At 43.7% G+C, this 21,970-nt stretch overlaps 1 pseudogene; it reads right to left on the minus strand.

Annotated features, from left to right (window-relative positions):
• Positions 1 to 17,413: 17,413 nt before the first annotated feature.
• Positions 17,414 to 19,086, minus strand: LOC123107718 (noroxomaritidine synthase-like; annotated as a pseudogene).
• Positions 19,087 to 21,970: the final 2,884 nt, after the last annotated feature.

Raw genomic sequence — 21,970 nt, forward strand, 5'->3', positions numbered from 1 at the left:
AGGTCAAATCAGGGAGAGACTCGATAGGGCGGTCAGTAATCATAGTTGGACCACCATGTTTCCCCATCATGGAGTGACCAATGAAGAGTTTTACAAGTCTGATCATCGCCCGATTCTTATTGATACTATTTATTCTGAACGGGTGCAAACTATGAGATGTGAAGCACCTAAGAAATTTGAGGCAAAATGGCTTTGTGAAGAATCAGTTGAGGGAATCATACTTGATGCGTGGGAACGAGCAAAGGACAGACAACCAACGTTGTCAGGCCGGACAGCAGAAGTTCATGAGGAACTGCATCGATGGGATAAGAATGTGCTTAAGGGTCCGCGTACTAGGCTGAAAAAATTGCAGCGTGAATTAAATGATGTTATGACCGGCCCTTTATCAGATGGGGCAGTTGCAAGGCAGCAAGAACTTCATATGCAAATTGAGAATTTGTTAGAACAAGAAGAACTGTACTGGGTGCAACGTGGCAGAGTTAACTGGCTACGTCACGGAGATTGTAACACTGCGTTTTTTCATGGATTCGCCTCTGCCAGAAGGAGGAGGAACTTTATCAAGAAACTGAGAAACGATAGTGGTGACTGGGTAGAGGATCCAGATGATTTAAAGAACCTGGCGGTGGAGTACTTCAAAACACTGTTCACGTCAGGCGTCCTACATGCTGATCCGGACGTGCTAGCAAAGGTAAAACCGAAGGTGAGTCGGGCCATGAATGACATGTTAACAGCAGAATATACTCGAGATGAAGTTAAGAAGGCCCTTTTTAGCATCAGGGATTTCAAAGCCCCCGGTCCGGATGGGTTACACGCAGTTTTCTACAAAAGATTCTGGCATATTATTGGGGATGATCTTATTGACGAAGTCTTATTGGCAGTCAACTCAAAGAAGATTCCGGATGGGTGGAATGAAACTATAATAGTCATGATTCCAAAAACTGACAGCCCCGATCATATCACCCAATTCCGTCCAATAAGTTTATGCAACGTGGTGTATAAGGTGATTTCAAAACTCCTTGCGAACCGACTCAAGGTACTTTTGCCTGAGGTAATTTCTCCAATGCAAAGTGCTTTTGTACCGGGAAGGTTGATTACTGATAATTTCCTTGTCGCTTATGAGAGCTATCATGCCATTAAAAATAAGAGGCATGGAAAGACTGGAAATTGTGCAGTAAAATTGGACATGCACAAGGCATATGACAGAGTGGAATGGTGTTTCTTGAAAGCGATTTTAATTCAGCTTGGTTTTGATTTGGAATGGGTAAAACTTATCATGGAGTGTGTAACATCGGTCACTTACAGGGTGAGAGTGAATAATGATTTCTCTTATAGTTTTGCTCCATCAAGGGGACTCCGACAGGGAGACCCTCTTTCACCATACCTATTCTTATTGTGCGCCGAAGGTCTTACTAGTCTCCTGATACATGAAGAGGAGACTGGAAATTTGACGGGGGTGAAAGTTTGTAGAGGGGCTCCTACGGTGTCACATTTGCTATTTGCCGATGACTCGCTCATTCTTATGAAAGAAGACAACAACAATGCTACAAGTCTACGAAGGGCTTTGGATGAATATTGTGCGGCGTCAGGTCAAATGGTAAGCGAAGCAAAATCCAGTATCTTTTTTAGCGCTTGTACCTCTGTTGAATCTAGAGTGGAGGTTTGCAATTCCTTAAATATTATGACTGAAGCAATTACTGATAAATATTTGGGGTTGCCTCCTATTGTTGGTCTGGATAGGACAGACACTTTTCAGTACCTAGTCGACAGGGTGTGTAGTATTCTGAATGGTTGGAGAGAGAAGAAATTATCTTTTGGAGGGAAAGAAACTTTGTTGAAAGCAGTTGCACAAGCTATGCCATGTTATGCTATGTCGGTCTTCAAGCTTTCTAAGCAGGTATGCCAAGGGATTATCACTGCTGTGTCCCAATATGCGTGGGGAGACGAAGACCAACATAAACATATGCACTGGTTTGCTTGGTGGAAAATGTGTGTTCCAAAAAAACAAGGTGGTATGGGATTCAGGGACTTGCATTGTTTCAATCTGGCCATGTTGTCTAGGCAATGTTAACGCCTAATTGCAGAACCCGAATCTTTGTGTGCCATGGTGTTGAAAGCAAAGTATTTCGCTGATGGAGATTTATGGAATTGCCAACTGAGAAAAGGTAGTTCCTTTACTTGGCAAAGTTTGTGGTCAGGAATACAAACCTTTAAGAGGGGTTATATTTGGCGCGTGGGAGACGGTGAGAAAATTAATATATGGGAGGACCCATGGGTCTCTAGCAGCCCGAACAGAAGTATAGTTACACGAAGGGGAAACATTGTGCTCACGAAAGTATCTGAATTGATAGATCATGAAAACAGAGTTTGGGATGAAGAGCTCATCAAGAACATATTTTGGCCAATGATGCTAACCGTATTCTCAAAATTCCATTGGCCACTGGGATGATGGATGACTTAATTTCATGGCATTTTAACAGGAATGGCATTTTCTCAGTTAAATCCGCCTACCATGCTGAGTGGGATCATCAGCATGGGCGAAAGTTGCGTCGTACTCAACGGGAAGGGAGTACTACTGGAGCCAAGATATGGAAAATTCTATGGGATTTGCATGTACCGGCTAAGATAAAAATTCACTGTTGGAGAGTATTGTATGGAGCTATACCATGCAAAGGGGTGTTAGCAAATCGTCACATTCAAACGAGCAGCCAATGTCCACTTTGTTCTATTGATTGTGAAAGTATACGACATGCTTTGTTCCAATGTGCATGTGTGAAGGAGATTTGGATGAATCTAGGCATGGAAGATGTAATTCAAGATGCATGTATGCTCGACGAGGAGGGCCAGTCAATTCTGGGAGGCTTGCTCCTCAATACATTAGTGATGGCTCCTTTGCTACCTGAAATGCCGTGTAACGACTTAATTGCTACTGCTGTGTGGTATATATGGTGGGAACGTCGACAAGTTACCCATGGTGAGCAGATCCAGAAGCCACACGACACAGCTGAAGCCATATCCGCTTTGGTGACCAATTATTCGAGGGCTCACAAGAAAACTCAGACAGGAATCATAAGACATGGATGACGCAAACCTAAGGAAGAATATGTCAAGCTAAACATTGATGCATCTTTTAATGATGAAGTTGGTTCAGGTGGGACGGGTGCCATAATCAGAGATGATCGTGGAAGGTTTGTAGCAGCGGGATGTTGTGGTATACCGTTCGTGGATGACGCTGCCACAGCTGAAGCTCGAGCCCTTCTGAACGGACTAATTCTTGCGGGACAAGTGGGATGTAACAGGATCATGGTCAAATCAGACTGCATGGAGGTTGTCAATATAATGGAGCATGGCGGCAACTCTATAGGACCAGCAGCGACGATTTACGAGGAGTGCTCCTTTCTAGCTCACAATTTTGATCATGTCATAATAAATCATTGTCCTAGGGAGGCTAATAAAGCTGTTGATTTGTTAGCTAGACAACTGGTAGATCCACAAAACATTGTCTGGAATGTGGATCCACCGGATTTTTTAATACATGTACTAGCGGATGATGTATCGTTATTTCCACATTTAATATAATCCGCCATGATGGCAGTACATAAAAAAACAGCTCATAGTGAAAGCCTTCTTGCCAATTAGAAAAAAAAGCATCTCTCCCCAAAAAAGAGAAAGCATGTACATTGGCACCCGTACATTTTTTAGGCAACCACGGCTCCTGTATATGGCCGGATCGTTCAAGTCATCAAAACTAAGTAGACCACTAAATTGAAAATTTATATCTGATAAAAAGAAATCTTGCCAAACATAAATATCCCCATCCAAACAATGGCATGTGACATGTGTTGGAAATATGCCCTAGAGGCAATAATAAAAGCATTATTATTATATTTCTTTGTTCATGATAATTGTCTTTATTCATGCTATAATTGTGTTATCCGGAAATCGTAATACATGTGTGAATAACAGACACCAACATGTCCCTAGTAAGCCTCTAGTTGACTAGCTCGTTGATCAATAGATAGTCATGGTTTCCTGGCTATGGACATTGGATGTCATTGATAACGGGATCACATCATTAGGATAATGATGTGATGGACAAGACCCAATCCTAAACATAGCACAAGATCGTATAGTTCGTTTGCTAGAGTTTTTGCAATGTCAAAGTATCTCTTCCTTCGACCATGAGATCGTATAACTCCTGGATGCCGTAGGAGTGCTTTGGGTGTATCAAACGTCACAACGTAACTGGGTGACTATAAAGGTGCACTACAGGTATCTCTGAAAGTATCTATTGTTTTATATAGATCGAGACTGGGATTTGTCACTCCGTATGACGGAGAGATATCACTGGGCCCACTCAGTAATGCATCATCATAATGAGCTCAAAGTGACCAAGTGTTTGGTCACGGGATCATGCATTACGGTACGAGTAAAGTGACTTGCCGGTAACAAGATTGAACGAGGTATTGGGATACCGACGATCGAATCTCGGGCAAGTAACATATCGATTGACAAAGGGAATTGCATACGGGGTTGATTAAATCCTCGACATCGTGGTTCATCCGATGAGATCATCGTGGAGCATGTGGGAGCCAACATGGGTATCCAGATCCCGCTGTTGGTTATTGACCGGAGAGCGATCTCGGTCATGTCTACATGTCTCCCGAACCCGTAGGGTCTACACACTTAAGGTTCAGTTACGCTAGGGTTGTAGGGATATGTATATGCAGTAACCCGAATGTTGTTCGGAGTCCCGGATGAGATCCAGGACGTCACGAGGAGTTCCGGAATGGTCCGGAGGTAAAGATTTATATATGGGAAGTCCTGTTTCGGGCATCGGGACAAGTTTCGGGGTTATCGGTATTGTACCGGGACCACCGGAGGGGTCCCGGGGGCCCACCGGGTGGGGCCACCCATCCCCGGGGGCCACATGGGCTGTAGGGGGTGCGCCTTGGCCTGCTTGGGCCAAGGGCACCAGCCCCACATAGGCCCATGCGCCTAGGGTTTAAAGGGGAAAGAGTCCTAGGAGGGTAAGGCACCTCCTAGGTGCCTTGGGGGGGAGGGAAACCCCCCTTGGCCGCCGCACCCCTAGGAGATTGGATCTCCTAGGGCCGGCCACCCCCCTTGGCACCCCTATATATAGTGGGGGAGAGGAGGGACTTCATACCTTGAGTCCTTGGCCTTTGGTTGCCTCCTTCTCCCTCCCCAACACCTCCTCCACCTCCTTATTGCTTAGCGAAGCTCTGCCGGAGTACTGCAGCTCCATCAACACCACGCCGTCGTGCTGCTGCTGGTGCCATCTCCCTCAACCTCTCCTTCCTCCCTTGCTGGATCAAGAAGGAGGAGACGTGGCTGTTTCCGTACGTGTGTTGAACGCGGAGGTGCCGTCCGTTCGGTGCTAGGATCTCCGGTGATTTGGATCACGTCGTGTTCGACTACATCATCCCCGTTCTTTGAACGCTTCCGCTCGCGATCTACAAGGTATGTAGATGCATCTATTCACTCGTTGCTAGATGAACTCCTAGATGATCTTGGTGAAACGAGTAGGAAATTTTTTATTTTCTGCAACGTTATCCAACAGTGGCATCATGAGCTAGGTCTATGCGTAGTTCTTCTTGCACGAGTAGAACACAATTGGTTGTGGGCGTAGATTTGTCAACTTTCTTGCCGCTACTAGTCTTATCTTGCTTCAGCGGTATTGTGGGATGAAGCGGCCCGGACCAACCTTACACGTACGCTTACGTGAGACCGGTTCCACCGACTAACATGCACAAGTTGCATAAGGTGGCTGGCGGGTGTCTGTCTCTCCTACTTTAGTTGAAGCGGATTCGATGAAAAGGGTCCTTATGAAGGGTAAATAGAAGTTGACAAATCACGTTGTGGTTTCACGTAGGTAAGAAAACGTTCTTGCTAGAACCCTACTTCAGCCACGTAAAACTTGCAAACAACAATTAGAGGACGTCTAACTTGTTTTTGCAGCAAGTGCTTTGTGATATGATATGGCCAAAGTTGTGATGAATGATGAATGATCTATATGTCATGTATGAGATGTTCATGCTATTGTAATAGGAATCACGACTTGCATGTCGATGAGTATGACAACCGGCAGGAGCCATAGGAGTTGTCTTTATTTTTTGTATGACCTGCGTGTCATTAAAGAACGCCATGTAAACTACTTTACTTTATTACTAAACGCGTTAGTCATAGAAGTAGAAGTAGTCGTTGGCGTGACAACTTCATGAAGACATGATGATGGAGATCATGATGATGGAGATCATGGTGTCGTGCCGGTGACAAGATGATCATGGAGCCCCGAAGATGAAGATCAAAGGAGCTATATGATATTGGCCATATCATGTCACTACTTATATAATTGCATGTGATGTTTATTATGTTTTATGCATCTTGTTTACTTAGAACGACGGTAGTAAATAATATGATCCCTTATAAAATTTCAAGAAGTGTTCTCCCCTAACTGTGCACCGTTGCTACAGTTTGTCGTTTCGAAGCACCACGTGATGATCGGGTGTGATAGATTCTTATGTTCACATACAACGGGTGTAAGACAGTTTTACACAGCGAAAACACTTAGGGTTAACTTGACGAGCCTAGCATGTACAGACATGGCCTCGGAACACGGAGACCGAAAGGTCGAACACGAGTCGTATGGAAGATACGATCTACATGAGAATGTTCACCGACGATGACTAGTCCGTCTCACGTGATGATCGGACACGGCCTAGTCGACTCGGATCGTGTAACACTTAGATGACCAAAGGGATGTCAAATCTGAGTGGGAGTTCATTATAATTTGATTAGACGAACTTAATTATCATGAACTTAGTCTAAAATTTTACAATATGTCTTGTAGATCAAATGGCCAACGTAGTCCTCAACTTCAACGCGTTCCTAGAGAAAACCAAGCTGAAAGACGATGGAATCAACTATACGGACTGGGTCCGGAACCTGAGGATCATCCTCATAGCTGCCAAGAAAGATTATGTCCTACAAGCACCGCTAGGTGATGCACCTGTTCTCCCTGCAGAACAAGACGTTATGAACGCTTGGCAGGCACGTTCTGATGACTACTCCCTCGTTTAGTGCGGCATGCTTTACAGCCTAGAGCCGGGACTCCAAAAGCGTTTTGAGAGACATGGAGCATATGAGATGTTCGAAGAGCTGAAAATGGTTTTCCAAGCTCATGCCCGGGTCGAGAGATATGAAGTCTCCGACAAATTCTTCAGCTGTAAGATGGAGGAAAATAGTTCTGTCAGTGAGCACATACTCACTATGTCTGGGTTACATAACCGCTTGACTCAGCTGGGAGTTAATCTCCCGGATGATGCGGTCATTGACAGAATCCTCCAGTCGCTTCCACCGAGCTACAAGAGCTTTGCGATGAACTTCAATATGCAGGGGATGGAAAAGACCATTCCTGAAGTATTTGCTATGCTGAAATCAGCAGAGGTAGAAGTCAGAAAGGAACATCAAGTGTTGATGGTCAATAAAACCACTAAGTTCAAGAAGGGCAAGGGTAAAAAGAACTTCAAGAAGGACGGCAAGGTAGTTGCCGCGCCCAGCAAGCAAGCTGCCGGGAAGAAGCCAAAGAATGGACCCAAGCCCGAGACTGAGTGTTTTTATTGCAAGGAAAGTGGTCACTGGAAGCGGAACTGCCCCAAATACTTAGCGGACAAGAAGGCTGGCAAAACCAAAGGTATATTTGATATACATGTAATTGATGTGTACCTTACCAGTAATCGTAGTAACTCCTGGGTATTTGATACCGGTGCCGTTGCTCATATTTGTAACACACAACAGGAGCTGCGGAATAAACGGAGACTGGCGAAGGACAAGGTGACGATGCGCGTCGGGAATGGTTCCAAGGTCGATGTGATCGCCGTCGGCACGCTACCTCTACATTTACCTACGGGATTAGTTTTGAACCTCAATAATTGTTATTTTGTGCCAAGTTTGAGCATGAACATTGTATCAGGATCTCGTTTAATTCGAGATGGCTACTCATTTAAATCCGAGAATAATGGTTGTTCTATTTATATGAGAGATATGTTTTATGGTCATGCTCCGATGGTGAATGGTTTATTCTTTATGAATCTCGAGCGTAATGCTACACATATTCATAGTGTAAGTACCAAAAGATGTAAGATTGATAGTGATAGTCCCACATACTTGTGGCACTGCCGCCTCGGTCACATAGGTGTCAAACGCATGAAGAAGCTCCATGCTGATGGACTTTTAGAGTCTCTTGATTACGAATCATTTGACACGTGCGAACCATGCCTCATGGGTAAAATGACCAAGACTCCATTCTCAGGAACAATGGAGAGAGCAACCAACTTATTGGAAATCATACATACTGATGTGTGCGGTCCAATGAGTGTTGAGGCTCGCGGTGGCTATCGTTATGTTCTCACCCTCACTGATGACTTGAGTAGATATGGGTATGTCTACTTAATGAAACACAAGTCTGAGACCTTTGAAAAGCTCAAGGAATTTCAGAGTGAAGTTGAGAATCAACGTGACAGGAAAATCAAGTTTCTACGATCAGATCGTGGAGGAGAATACTTGAGTCACGAGTTTGGTACACACTTAAGAAAATGTGGAATAGTTTCACAACTCACGCCGCCTGGAACACCTCAGCGTAATGGTGTGTCTGAACGTCGTAATCGCATTCTATTAGATATGGTGCGATCTATGATGTCTCTTGCCGATTTACCACTATCTTTTTGGGGCTATGCTTTAGAGACTGCCGCATTCACTTTAAATAGGGCCCCGTCGAAATCCGTTGAGACGACACCGTATGAATTATGGTTTGGGAAGAAACCTAAGCTGTCATTTCTAAAAGTTTGGGGATGCGATGCTTATGTTAGGAAACTTCAACCTGAAAAGCTCGAACCCAAATCGGAAAAATGCGTCTTCATAGGATACCCTAAAGAAACTGTTGGGTATATCTTCTACCTCAGATCCGAAGGCAAGATCTTTGTTGCCAAGAATGGGTCCTTTCTGGAGAAAGAGTTTCTCTCGAAAGAAGTAAGTGGGAGGAAAGTAGAGCTTGATGAAGTATTACCTCTTGAACCGGAAAATGGCGCAACTCAAGAAAATGTTCCCGAGGTGCCTGCACCGACTAGAGAGGAAGTTAATGATAATGATCAAGATACTTCTGATCAAGCTCCTACTGAAATTCGAAGGTCCACGAGGACACGTTCCGCACCAGAGTGGTACGGCAACCCTGTCTTGGAAATCATGTTGTTAGACAACGGTGAACCTTCGAACTATGAAGAAGCGATGGCGGGTCCGGATTCCGACAAATGGCTAGAAGCCATGAAATCCGAGATAGGATCCATGTATGAAAACGAAGTATGGACTTTGACTGACTTGCCCGTAGAACGGCGAGCCATAGAAAATAAATGGATCTTTAAGAAGAAGACAGACGCGGATGGTAATGTGACCATCTATAAAGCTCGGCTTGTCGCTAAGGGTTATCGACAAGTTCAAGGGGTTGACTACGATGAGACTTTCTCACCGGTAGCGAAGCTGAAGTCCGTCCGAATCATGTTAGCAATTGCCGCATTTTATGATTATGAAATTTAGCAAATGGACGTCAAAACGGCATTCCTTAATGGTTTCCTTAAGGAAGAATTGTATATGATGCAGCCGGAAGGTTTTGTCGATCCTAAAAATGCTGACAAGGTGTGCAAGCTCCAACGCTCGATTTATGGGCTGGTGCAAGCATCTCGGAGTTGGAACATTCGTTTTGATGAGATGATCAAAGCGTTTGGGTTTACACAGACTTATGGAGAAGCCTGTGTTTACAAGAAAGTGAGTGGGAGCTCTATAGCATTTCTCATACTATATGTAGATGACATACTTTTGATGGGAAATGATATAGAACTTTTGGACAGCATTAAGGCCTACTTGAATAAGAGTTTTTCAATGAAGGACCTTGGAGAAGCTGCTTATATATTAGGCATCAAGATCTATAGGGATAGATCAAGACGCCTCATAGGTCTTTCACAAAGCACATATCTTGATAAGATTTTGAAGAAGTTCAAAATGGATCAGTCCAAGAAAGGGTTCTTGCCTGTTTTGCAAGGTGTGAAATTGAGCTCAGCTCAATGTCCGACCACGGCAGAAGATATAGAAGAGATGAGCGTCATCCCCTATGCCTCAGCCATAGGTTCTATTATGTATGCCATGCTGTGTACCAGACCTGATGTTAACCTTGCCGTAAGTTTGGTAGGAAGGTACCAAAGTAATCCTGGCAAGGAACACTGGACAGCGGTCAAGAATATCCTGAAGTACCTGAAAAGGACTAAGGAAATGTTTCTCGTTTATGGAGGTGACGAAGAGCTCGTCGTAAAAGGTTACGTCGATGCTAGCTTCGACACAGATCTGGATGACTCTAAGTCACAAACCGGATACGTGTATATTTTGAATGGTGGGGCAGTAAGCTGGTGCAGTTGCAAGCAGAGCGTCGTGGCGGGATCTACATGTGAAGCGGAGTACATGGCAGCCTCGGAGGCAGCACATGAAGCAATATGGGTGAAGGAGTTCATCACCGACCTAGGAGTCATACCCAATGCGTCGGGGCCAATCAAGCTCTTCTGTGACAACACTGGAGCTATTGCACTTGCCAAGGAGCCCAGGTTTCACAAGAAGACAAGGCACATCAAGCGTCACTTCAACTCCATCCGTGAAAATGTTCAAGATGGAGACATAGAGATTTGTAAAGTACATACGGACCTGAATGTAGCAGATCCGTTGACTAAACCTCTCCCAAGAGCAAAACATGATCAACACCAGAATTCCATGGGTGTTCGATTCATCACAATGTAACTAGATTATTGACTCTAGTGCAAGTGGGAGACTGTTGGAAATATGCCCTAGAGGCAATAATAAAAGCATTATTATTATATTTCTTTGTTCATGATAATTGTCTTTATTCATGCTATAATTGTGTTATCCGGAAATCGTAATACATGTGTGAATAACAGACACCAACATGTCCCTAGTAAGCCTCTAGTTGACTAGCTCGTTGATCAATAGATAGTCATGGTTTCCTGGCTATGGACATTGGATGTCATTGATAACGGGATCACATCATTAGGATAATGATGTGATGGACAAGACCCAATCCTAAACATAGCACAAGATCGTATAGTTCGTTTGCTAGAGTTTTGCAATGTCAAAGTATCTCTTCCTTCGACCATGAGATCGTATAACTCCTGGATACCGTAGGAGTGCTTTGGGTGTATCAAACGTCACAACGTAACTGGGTGACTATAAAGGTGCACTACAGGTATCTCCGAAAGTATCTATTGTTTTTTATGGATCGAGACTGGGATTTGTCACTCCGTATGACGGAGAGATATCACTGGGCCCACTCAGTAATGCATCATCATAATGAGCTCAAAGTGACTAAGTGTTTGGTCACGGGATCATGCATTACGGTACGAGTAAAGTGACTTGCCGGTAACAAGATTGAACGAGGTATTGGGATACCGACGATCGAATCTCGGGCAAGTAACATATCGATTGACAAAGGGAATTGCATACGGGGTTGATTAAATCCTCGACATCGTGGTTCATCCAATGAGATCATCGTGGAGCATGTGGGAGCCAACATGGGTATCCAGATCCCGCTGTTGGTTATTGACCGGAGAGCGATCTCGGTCATGTCTACATGTCTCCCGAACCCGTAGGGTCTACACACTTAAGGTTCAGTTACGCTAGGGTTGTAGGGATATGTATATGCAGTAACCCGAATGTTGTTCGGAGTCCCGGATGAGATCCCGGACGTCACGAGGAGTTCCGGAATGGTCCGGAGGTAAAGATTTATATATGGGAAGTCCTGTTTCGGGCATCGGGACAAGTTTCGGGGTTATCGATATTGTACCGGGACCACCGGAGGGGTCCCGGGGGCCCACCGGGTGGGGCCACCCATCCCCGGGGGCCACATGGGCTGTAGGGGGTGCGCCTTGGCCTGCTTGGGCCAAGGGCACCAGCCCCACATAGGCCCATGCGCCTAGGGTTTAAAGGGGAAAGAGTCCTAGGAGGGTAAGGCACCTCCTAGGTGCCTTGGGGGGGAGGGAAACCCCCCTTGGCCGCCGCACCCCTAGGAGATTGGATCTCCTAGGGCCGGCCACCCCCCCTTGGCACCCCTATATATAGTGGGGGAGAGGAGGGACTTCATACCTTGAGTCCTTGGCCTTTGGTTGCCTCCTTCTCCCTCCCCAACACCTCCTCCACCTCCTTATTGCTTAGCGAAGCTCTGCCGGAGTACTGCAGCTCCATCAACACCACGCCGTCGTGCTGCTGCTGGTGCCATCTCCCTCAACCTCTCCTCCCTCCCTTGCTGGATCAAGAAGGAGGAGACGTGGCTGTTTCCGTATGTGTGTTGAACGCGGAGGTGCCGTCCGTTCGGTGCTAGGATCTCCGGTGATTTGGATCACGTCGTGTTCGACTACATCATCCCCGTTCTTTGAACGCTTCCGCTCGCGATCTACAAGGTATGTAGATGCATCTATTCACTCGTTGCTAGATGAACTCCTAGATGATCTTGGTGAAACGAGTAGGAAAATTTTTATTTTCTGCAACGTTATCCAACAACATGTCCAACGTTGTAAAAAAATCCATCTGTTCCTCAAACAGAAAAGATAGCGTCCTTAAAAAAAACAGTACCTGTAATAGGAAAAAAACCATTTTTTACGGAAATGTTAACGCCCACACGTGTGGGCGTTGACCATCTCGACCACACGCATTCATCATCGTCCAGTACTATATGCACGAATCTTGACATAATCTGGCTGATTTTCTGTGCCACATAGGACAAGGCGTGTGTGTGGTGTGTGACATAGTTCACCCACACATCCGTTTTACCACACGGAGGGGCCGGTGTGTGGGCGTTTAGCAGTTCACCCACACACCAATTTTCAGTCACGCACAAGGGCTGGTGTGTGGGCATTTGCCATCTCGCCCACACGCCCGTCTCCTCTCCCACACGTAAGCTGCTAGTTGCCATGTGTTTTTGCAGCGCACATGGCAACTGTCTCTAGTGTGCTTTATAAGCAGGTGGCAACTCTCTTTTTTACCCGAGTTGCCATGTGTTTTTGCAGGGTACACGACAACTGCCTAGTGTGCACGTAAGCAGATGGCAACTGTCTTTTACCGAGTTGCCATGTATTTTTGCATGGTACATGGCAACTGCCCCAACGTGCACGTACATGGCAACTGCCCTAACGTACACGTAAGCAGATGGCAACTCTTCCTTTTTACATGGCAACTGCCCTAGCATGCTTGTGAGCACATGGCAACTCTCTCAACTGCCTAGCGTTAGTATGTGGCAACTCCTAAAGTTATGAAATCATGGCAACTACATTAGATCAGACCATACATGGCAACTGCAGTTGAGAAACCATGGCAACTGCAGTTGTTCGACATGGCAACTGTAGTTCAGCGACATGGCAACTGCAGATAAACAAACATGGACGAGGGTCTGGACCATGGCAACTGCGGAAGCGCGGTGGGCATCACGCGTCGCGTGCGGGACCAGAAGGGTACGAGGCCTGACATACGGGTGTGTGGGCGTTATCAACTTTGCCCACACGCACGCGTGTGAGAGGGTTCAGGAGGGAAAAAAGATGTGTGTGCGCATTAGTTGTTTTGCCTACACGTAGGTGTGTGGGCTGGTTGCTGTTCATGCCACACGAGGCGTGTGGCACAACTACCCGATACACCACACATGTAGCAGTTATCGGGACCCATTTTTTAACATCATAAACTTTATTGGGAATCCAACAAAGACAAACATGCATCAGTGGCAACAATAACCCATATCCAGATATTCATATTATTGTCTGGCATTGCTAATTTGTAACAACTTTGTTGTATCTAACATTACAGTTGCTAGCCCGTGTAGATGTACGGGTCAACGACTAGTGAACTAAATACAAAACAAATGAATGAATCTACATTCCAAAATATGTCTATATACATCTGTATTTAGTCCAAATAGAAATCTCTAAAAAGAATAATATTTAAGAACGGAGGGAATAAGAATAATTAACTACTAGGGTCCATATGAAAGCCAATCGATTTGGATGGGCATAAAACCTGAACAGCAAATCAAAATAATCTAGTAATATACTACAAATATATAACTTTTTTATGGAACTAGCAGTCACATAGATCCGCCAATTTTTTTTATTTTTATATGTAAACTTTAGGCATTGGTTTCTAGTGGGAGCTGTGTGGTGCGGACACCGAAAAAACATCTCCCGTCACTGACCCAGCCATGCGTAGACACCACCGAGTGCAACCGCAATGTCACCAGAAAGGCCAAACTATCCAACACTCGTGCATGCGCCTCTGTAGCATTAGTTTCCCCCATTCTCTAGTCTACAAAACCACATATAATAAAACTCTGCAACACGGCAATGGTGTTACAAAAACGAGAAGAGCCCACACATATGAGACACACATAGAGAATGTGACCCAATGCGTTAAATAGATAGTAACTGCAGCTCTTCCTTTCCATGGAGTATACAAAATGTAATTTAGACAAGGTTCTTCGTTAATGATGGATAGATATAGAAGTTTTGATTCTTCTGTTATGTCATGCTCCAAATTCAAGTATAAAGAGAAAGACAAACTTCTGAAGAGCGAGCAAAACGAGGCCCATCACCTGTAGGCTTGGGCCAAAGCAGAGTGAAGCGAGGCCCATCGCTGCTGCTTGCCAGGTGGGCAAAGAATGGGAGAAGGTTGTTCTCTAACTTGTCACAGTAACAAGTTGCCATTATAGAAACCAACCACGGGCTGATAAGCACGCTCTTGATTTTTGCGCGCGGACGTAGAGACAGTGCACAATCAATGGTGAAGAGGCTGCCAGCCATGATATCAAAGATAGCGACATACTCTGCTCCCTTGGGGAAGTTGGTATAGTTTGTGGTGAATATGTGTTGGACATTCGTGGGGTCACATGTGATGAGTAACCGCATCCCGCTCCTGACCTAGCCATGTACCCTGGAGTTGTGGCCTGAATCGGCAAGGAGTATGATGAGATAGTCACGCAAGTTGTGGGTGTTGGCCAGGAAGGAAGGTAGCATCTGCAATATTGGTCAGTCTGTGGGAAGCGTTGTTTGGTTCTTTGATCTACTACTATACCAAAGTAGATGTACATAGGGACACGTAGCAGGAGAGTGGAGATGAGCAGCTCTTGCGAGAAACTAATTGACAATATTATCATGAGGGTAGTGGGGGATATGCTACTGTCGTACTACTTTGATTTATGCATCCTGCGATCAAAGATGGCTATGGCTTCATTTATAGAGAAGTTCCCTCGATCTAAGTCCATTGATGTGCACGTTCTTTCGCATTATGAAGTGCGTGTTGACTAACCAATAATTAGCTAGCAACTAGAATATTATATTTGTAGCTCTAACAAAGGTAGTTATATGCTTGAGAAAAGTCTGTAAATCATACTTAATTCGCACTTGGTCAGTAGCCAATCACTATCTGATTAGGAAATACAATAATCTTTTTTTACTTATTTGGCGGTGGATGTCCATCTTGAGATATATACTTAGCCGTATCTATTCTTTCTGAAACTATGAAAATTAGAAATGTGCCAGTTAATGAACCTTTAAAGCTACTAGTCAAACTATGGTATCTTTTTCATGGAAGTTAAAAGTTGAATTTAGGCAATGATCTTTGATCACGCTGGATATAAATGTAAATGGTTTGCTTCCCACAAGCTATCGGGCCGACTACGTTAGTAGTGATGGAAGCTGGTTTTGTTGAAGTTATTAGGACCCATCCAGTGCGGTCCATATTTATTTACGTCGTTATCGATACTATTATCACTATAGTGATATATATATATATATATATTTATATCCATCATGATCATAGGCTGGTCCTATTGATTGTGACCCTCCTCACACTCGAATGTTTATTCAACATGCAAGGAATATCTATTTAATTAGGAAATAATATCTACATGTGGGCATGTTACTTTGAGTCCTTACTTAACTTTTTGAAACAAGGCAAAAGATTTGCCATTTTCATTGATTAAGGAGAAGAGAATTGCCTGGTTAATTGACAGAAAACCGGGCTAATACCGTTACAACCCAACCCACATGACATGGGCATCACCGGCTAACCTGGCCACCGACATGTGACACAACCACAACGTCACATGCCACCAGATGGCCACACGCGCAAGCAACCGACAACATCAGTGTTAGATCCAGTTAATCAGAAATGGAGACAAAAAATAGCTATTGACTACAACAACAGATAATTCATATAGTACAGTATCAGTGTTAGGTTTTATTCCCGCCCGTACCTAAATGGCCCGCCGGGTGAGCATAGAAAACGTGAAAAAGAACATTGGACTCCAAAGCAAAATAACCGAATTCTTGGTTAATTGAGTGTCAAGTTAGTAATGGACACTAATGCCATTATTACAAATATGTGTACTTGGAGATAACTTACGGTTGTATTCACACAAGGATCAATGACCGTGATGCTTAAAATATAGAGTGCTCATTTCTCGCTTGTTACCCGGTCATAGAAGCAGCAAAGAAAGATATTTTGCTGTTGATGTTATTATTACTTATTATTTATTGCGATTCATATTTTTTTCATGGTGATCCATATTATTATGTATATTGGTCATAATTTTAAATATATAGCACGCTATCTCGGCACTATAGCACCCATTTATCTGCTAACGCTTATGCCGCTATTTAAAACTTTGATCGTGGTGTATATTTAAGACCATGGTGGTCGTAGGTCGATAGCAACAGAAGAAAGAAATGTATATCCTTCGTGACTCTCCTTCAAAACAGATGTTGATTCCACATGCGATAATGACATTTCCTTAGAAAATAATTAGTATCCAAAAGTGATAAACAAACTATCAAAGGGGTCCCATATATCAAAGCCAACTGTATAACATTTGTTCTTGCCATACATTAGATGGCTTCATCTCTCTGTGTGTGTGTGTGTCTCTCTCTCTCATTGCTAATGTCTAAAACGTGGTACCAGTGGAGTAGATAGGTGGGCTCAATGAGGATGAATGTTCATGGAGCTGGTGCGCATTCATTCACTCAACTTGAATAGCGACCTAAACCTGTCTGATTACATACAGCTCAATCAAACAAAAATGCTAACAATCTAGGTATGGCCTCTCGGTTGATTCTAAGTAGAAACCATGAGTGCATCAACAAGACAAAATACAAAGCACATCCACAACCAGGCCAACTATGCCCACTCCTCCGTCCAAGAGAGACAGAAAATGCTTCCGAGGCAAGCTATCCTTCGATCCTCATCCTCGTCCCCGACTCAACAGAAAATGTATGCAAATAATATATATAAATTTAAACATATGTCCTTATTATTTTATCAAATAAATAGCAATCCATGTATATAAATACAATACTGAGATTCCAGGCCTGGGAAGAACCATGCAGGACCCTTAAGTAAGTTTAAACACAAGGATTGTGTAATGTTACAATTCTCGCTTCCTCAGTTTAACTATAAATCCATTTTCATCTGTAGTATACAAGATGGCTTGGGCTGGATGATCTGCCCTTCCACCACCTCGACATCAAAGTTCCACAACACAGTCACAACGACGGTCTTCATCTGCATAACCGGAATCTCCTTGCCAGGGCAGATCCTCGAGCCTGAGTTGAAGGCCAAGAACTTGTGAGATGGTACGTACCTCAGGGTGTTGCCATCCTTTGACAACCACCTATTCGGGTTATAGCTAACGCATTCTTTACCCCATAGATCTTCCATTCTCCCCATGGAGTGGAGAGAAATAAGGATGGTGTCCCCGACCTTCACCTCATGGCCACTCGGCATGATATCAGCAGCAGCCACTGTCTTGCGCTCAATAGGTGCCGATGGGTACAACCTAAGAGGCTCGTACAAAGCAGCTCTGGTTCAAAGATCATCATGGCACCCGTACTCGCGGGTACTTTGCGCGATGCAATGGGTGAGAGTTGACTGCGGATAATTGATACAATGCCAGGGTTCTGGGCGAGGTTGTAGAAGACCCAGGGTAGAGTGGTACCAATCGTGTCCCGCCCAGCAAGCATGAAGCTGAGGAGCACCTCATGGAGAAAGTCATTGTCTGTGTATTCTGGGTCATTTATGTAGGAAGATAGAATATCCTCGTGTTCATCATCATTACTCAATGCACATCTTCCCCCATTGAGAGTTATCTTACTCCTCTCCTCGATCATCTCTGCAGCAAATCTTCTTAGCACCGTGTGCGCCGTGTGAAGCTTCCTCTCGGAGCCGATGTTTAGGCGCCTCATTGCCTTCCAGCAAGAGGCTGGAATTAATTGTCGGATAAATCCCACCTCCATGACCGTGTCCATCGCGACCGCGACATCCATGGGTGGCATCGACATGTCTAAGGAGAAGGACAGGAGGCCAGGGTCCACGCCAAAGAGAGGTGTGGCAGCCAAGTCAAACATAAACCTGGAAAACACTTCTTGCATGTCGAACCGAGTGCCGGTGCTTGCCAGGTGGGAAAATAATGGTAGAAGGCCATTCTCCACCTTGTCACGGCAGCAAGTTGCCATACTAGCAACCAACCGTGGGCTGCTAAGCACGCTCTGGATTTTTGCGCGCGGCCGAAGAGAGGGTGCACCATCAATGGTGAAGAGGCTACTAGCCATGATGTCAAAGATGGCGGCAAACTCTGCTCCCTTGGGGAAGTTGGTGTAGTTTGTGGTGAAGATGTGTCGTACATTCGCGGGGTCGCAGGTGATGAGCAACCGCATCCTGCTCCCAACCGGGCCATGCGCCTTGAAGTTGTGGCCTGATTCGGCAAGCACTATGGAGAGATAGTCATGCAAGTTGTGGGAGTTGGCCAGGAAGGAAGGTAACATGTGCAATATTGGCCAGTTTGTGGGAAGCATTGTTGGGTTCTTTGACCTACTACTACACCTAAAGTAGAAGTACATAGGGACAAGTAGCACAAGAGTGGAGATGAGTAGCTCTTGCGAGAAACTACTCGACATTATTATCATGAGGGTAGCGGGGGGTATGCTATTGTCGTACTACTTCGATTTATGCATCCTGCATTCGAACATGGCGATGGCTTCATTTATAGACAAGTTCCCTCGATCTAAGTCCATTGTGGTGCATGTTGTTTCTCATTGTGAAGTGCATGTTGACTAGCCAATAATTAGCTTGCTACTACACGAATATATTTGTAGCTCCAACAGAGGTAGTTATACGCTCGAGAAAAGTCTCCAAATCGCACTTAATTAGCAGTTGGTCAGTAACCAATCACTCACCAGTTAGGAAATATAATAGTCTTTTTGCTTATTTGGTGGTGGATGTCTATCTTGAGATAGTTAGCCGTACCTATTCTTTCTAAAACTATAAAAATTAAAAACATAATAGCTAATGAACCTTCAAAGCTACTAGTCAAACTATGGTATCTTTTTCATGGAACTTGGAAGTTGAATTTAGGCAAGGATCTTTGATCACGATGGATGTAAACATAGAGGGTTTTCTTCCCACGAGCTACCGGTACCGGTCACATTAGCAGTGATGGAAACTGGTTTTGTTGAAGTTATTATGGCCCATCCACTTTGGTCTATATTAATTTACGTTGTTGTCGATATTATTATCACTATAGTGATATATATTTATATCCATCATGATCATACGCTACTAGGAAGGAAATAATGAAATGACAAGCACTCTCACCGGTCCTTTTTTATCTGCATATAAGTTTTGTCCGAAGTCAAAATATCTTTACTTTGATCGAACTTCTAGAAGAAAGTATCAACATTCATGAAGCCAAATAAATACTTTAGGTTCACTAGCACAAATGCCCATGCGTTGCAACGGGTGAAAAAAACCACACTTTTCTAACCCAATTGCTCAAGACCCCCCACCCCCATTCCTCATTCCACGATCCACCGCTAGGCATGATGACATGAACAAACTCTTTGAAATCCTCCATGCTGCCATGAAAATATGTATTGCCGAAAAAATATGAACATATTTCAGAAATGTACTAAAGGTGTTTGGAATTTAAATCACATAAATATCTACCTGGTTGTCAGTATCCCTTCATGCCTTTGTTGGAGTTGCTTAGTGATGCCCAAAACATATCGCATTATACTGTAAATAGTAAAGTTTATTCTAGTACAATGTTTTTAGCTTCACTACGGAGGTAACACTGATTTTCATGAACCAATGTTGGCTAGGTTTAGGGACTGTGTATATAGCACTATTCGTGTCCAACAATCAAGCAAATATTTTTAACATGTACTATCTTTTTCATCATATATTTTTTAAATATATTGAACATGAACAATAAGTAAAAAAATTAATTATATTTAGACATAGTTTTTCTTGCAGGTGTTAAACAATTCTAACATAATTTTCTCTCCATTTATGGGAGGGGTAAAACTACGCGTTCGTGGGACTATAGCTAGTGGCAGAGGATGAAGTGTTTTTGAGGGGGGCCACTTTCGAATGATTTCTAACTGGTATACTTTTGTTCCCACAATCTTTTTAGAGATCAACAACTCATTATGGGACAAAACAAATGACAAAAAGTCATGAGGCTATTAGGACACTTTCCTTTTTATTACCGGACGACTTCTCACTTTGCTATTTTCTCCATCAATCCCAGAAATCCCTCCTTTTTTCTTTATTTTCAATTCCCGGAATCCCTCCTTTCCTTCTTTGTTCTCTCCTTCTTCCTTGTTAGGACACTTTCTTCTTATTACGGGATGGCTGGTTTCCCAGTTTTTCCCCGAATCCCTCTTTTCCTTCTTATTACGCGACAACTTCCTACTTTCCTATTTTTTCGCTTTCAATCCCCAAAAGCCCTCCTTTCCTTCTTATTACCGGACAGGTTCCCACCTTCCTATTTTTTGTCAATCACAGAAATCCCTTCTTTCCATCTTTATCTTTAGGAAACATGAGACCCACACTTCAGTATGTTCGCTAGATGGCTTCTTGATATACCAAGGAGATTAAAGATGTATGCATATTGGGTAGATTGGATTTGAGGGAGCAAGATGGGACTATTTAACAACTGAATCTACATTTGTTTCTTCAAATAACACAACTAGTTCGGTTGGCTGTGCCATTATCTGTTGGACGTTAGGTTTGGGGATTGAATCCTCTCATAGGCATGTATTTTTTGCTTCAAACATGATAGGTGGGCCCGAGCGCACGGGCGGGCTCAGTTCACCCGGCTTGGATGAATTATACTCACCGACGACGGACGAAACGAGCATTGACGGGTGAACTAATAACGAACGAAAATTAGGGAGGAAGAAGCTTTAGTCCTTTTATTTATTTTTGAACACAGCACAGACGCAAGCGCTCATATACACGCGCATACACTCACCCCTATGAACGCACACATGCACATCCTACCCCTATGAGCACATCCGAAAGACTGAGCCGGCATATCATCTTGAAATTCATGAAGTGTTAATCCTTTTATTAATAGATATAGATATAGATTATGAAATGTAGTTTCATAGTACATATATATTTGGTATTGTTGATGTTGATACTTTTTAATATAAATTTGGTTAAACTTTTTGCAATGTTTGACTTGACATAAATCTAATACGTAAAGTAAAAAGAACTGGAGAGAGTATCTTATATCCATTGTGACCCTCTACCCACGAATGTCGATCCAACCTGCGTTGAATACCAAGGTACGCCCATTATTTCTAAATATAAGCCTTTTTAGAGATTCTAATAGAATCTTATATATTTACTAATTAGAGGCACCTTTCAAGCGTTTTAATTAAGCCACACCATCATAATCAATTAAACCGTTGGATTGTAAAATTAAGTCTGTGATAAGAAGAAAACTTGCATAACACAGATGCTTCCGGCCGTCCAAAAAGACATGACACGGCCAATGTTTCGAAAAAAAAATCCATATATT

The sequence above is a fragment of the Triticum aestivum genome, chromosome 5A, assembly GCF_018294505.1.
Source record: "Triticum aestivum cultivar Chinese Spring chromosome 5A, IWGSC CS RefSeq v2.1, whole genome shotgun sequence".
Taxonomy (NCBI): Eukaryota; Viridiplantae; Streptophyta; class Magnoliopsida; order Poales; family Poaceae; genus Triticum; species Triticum aestivum.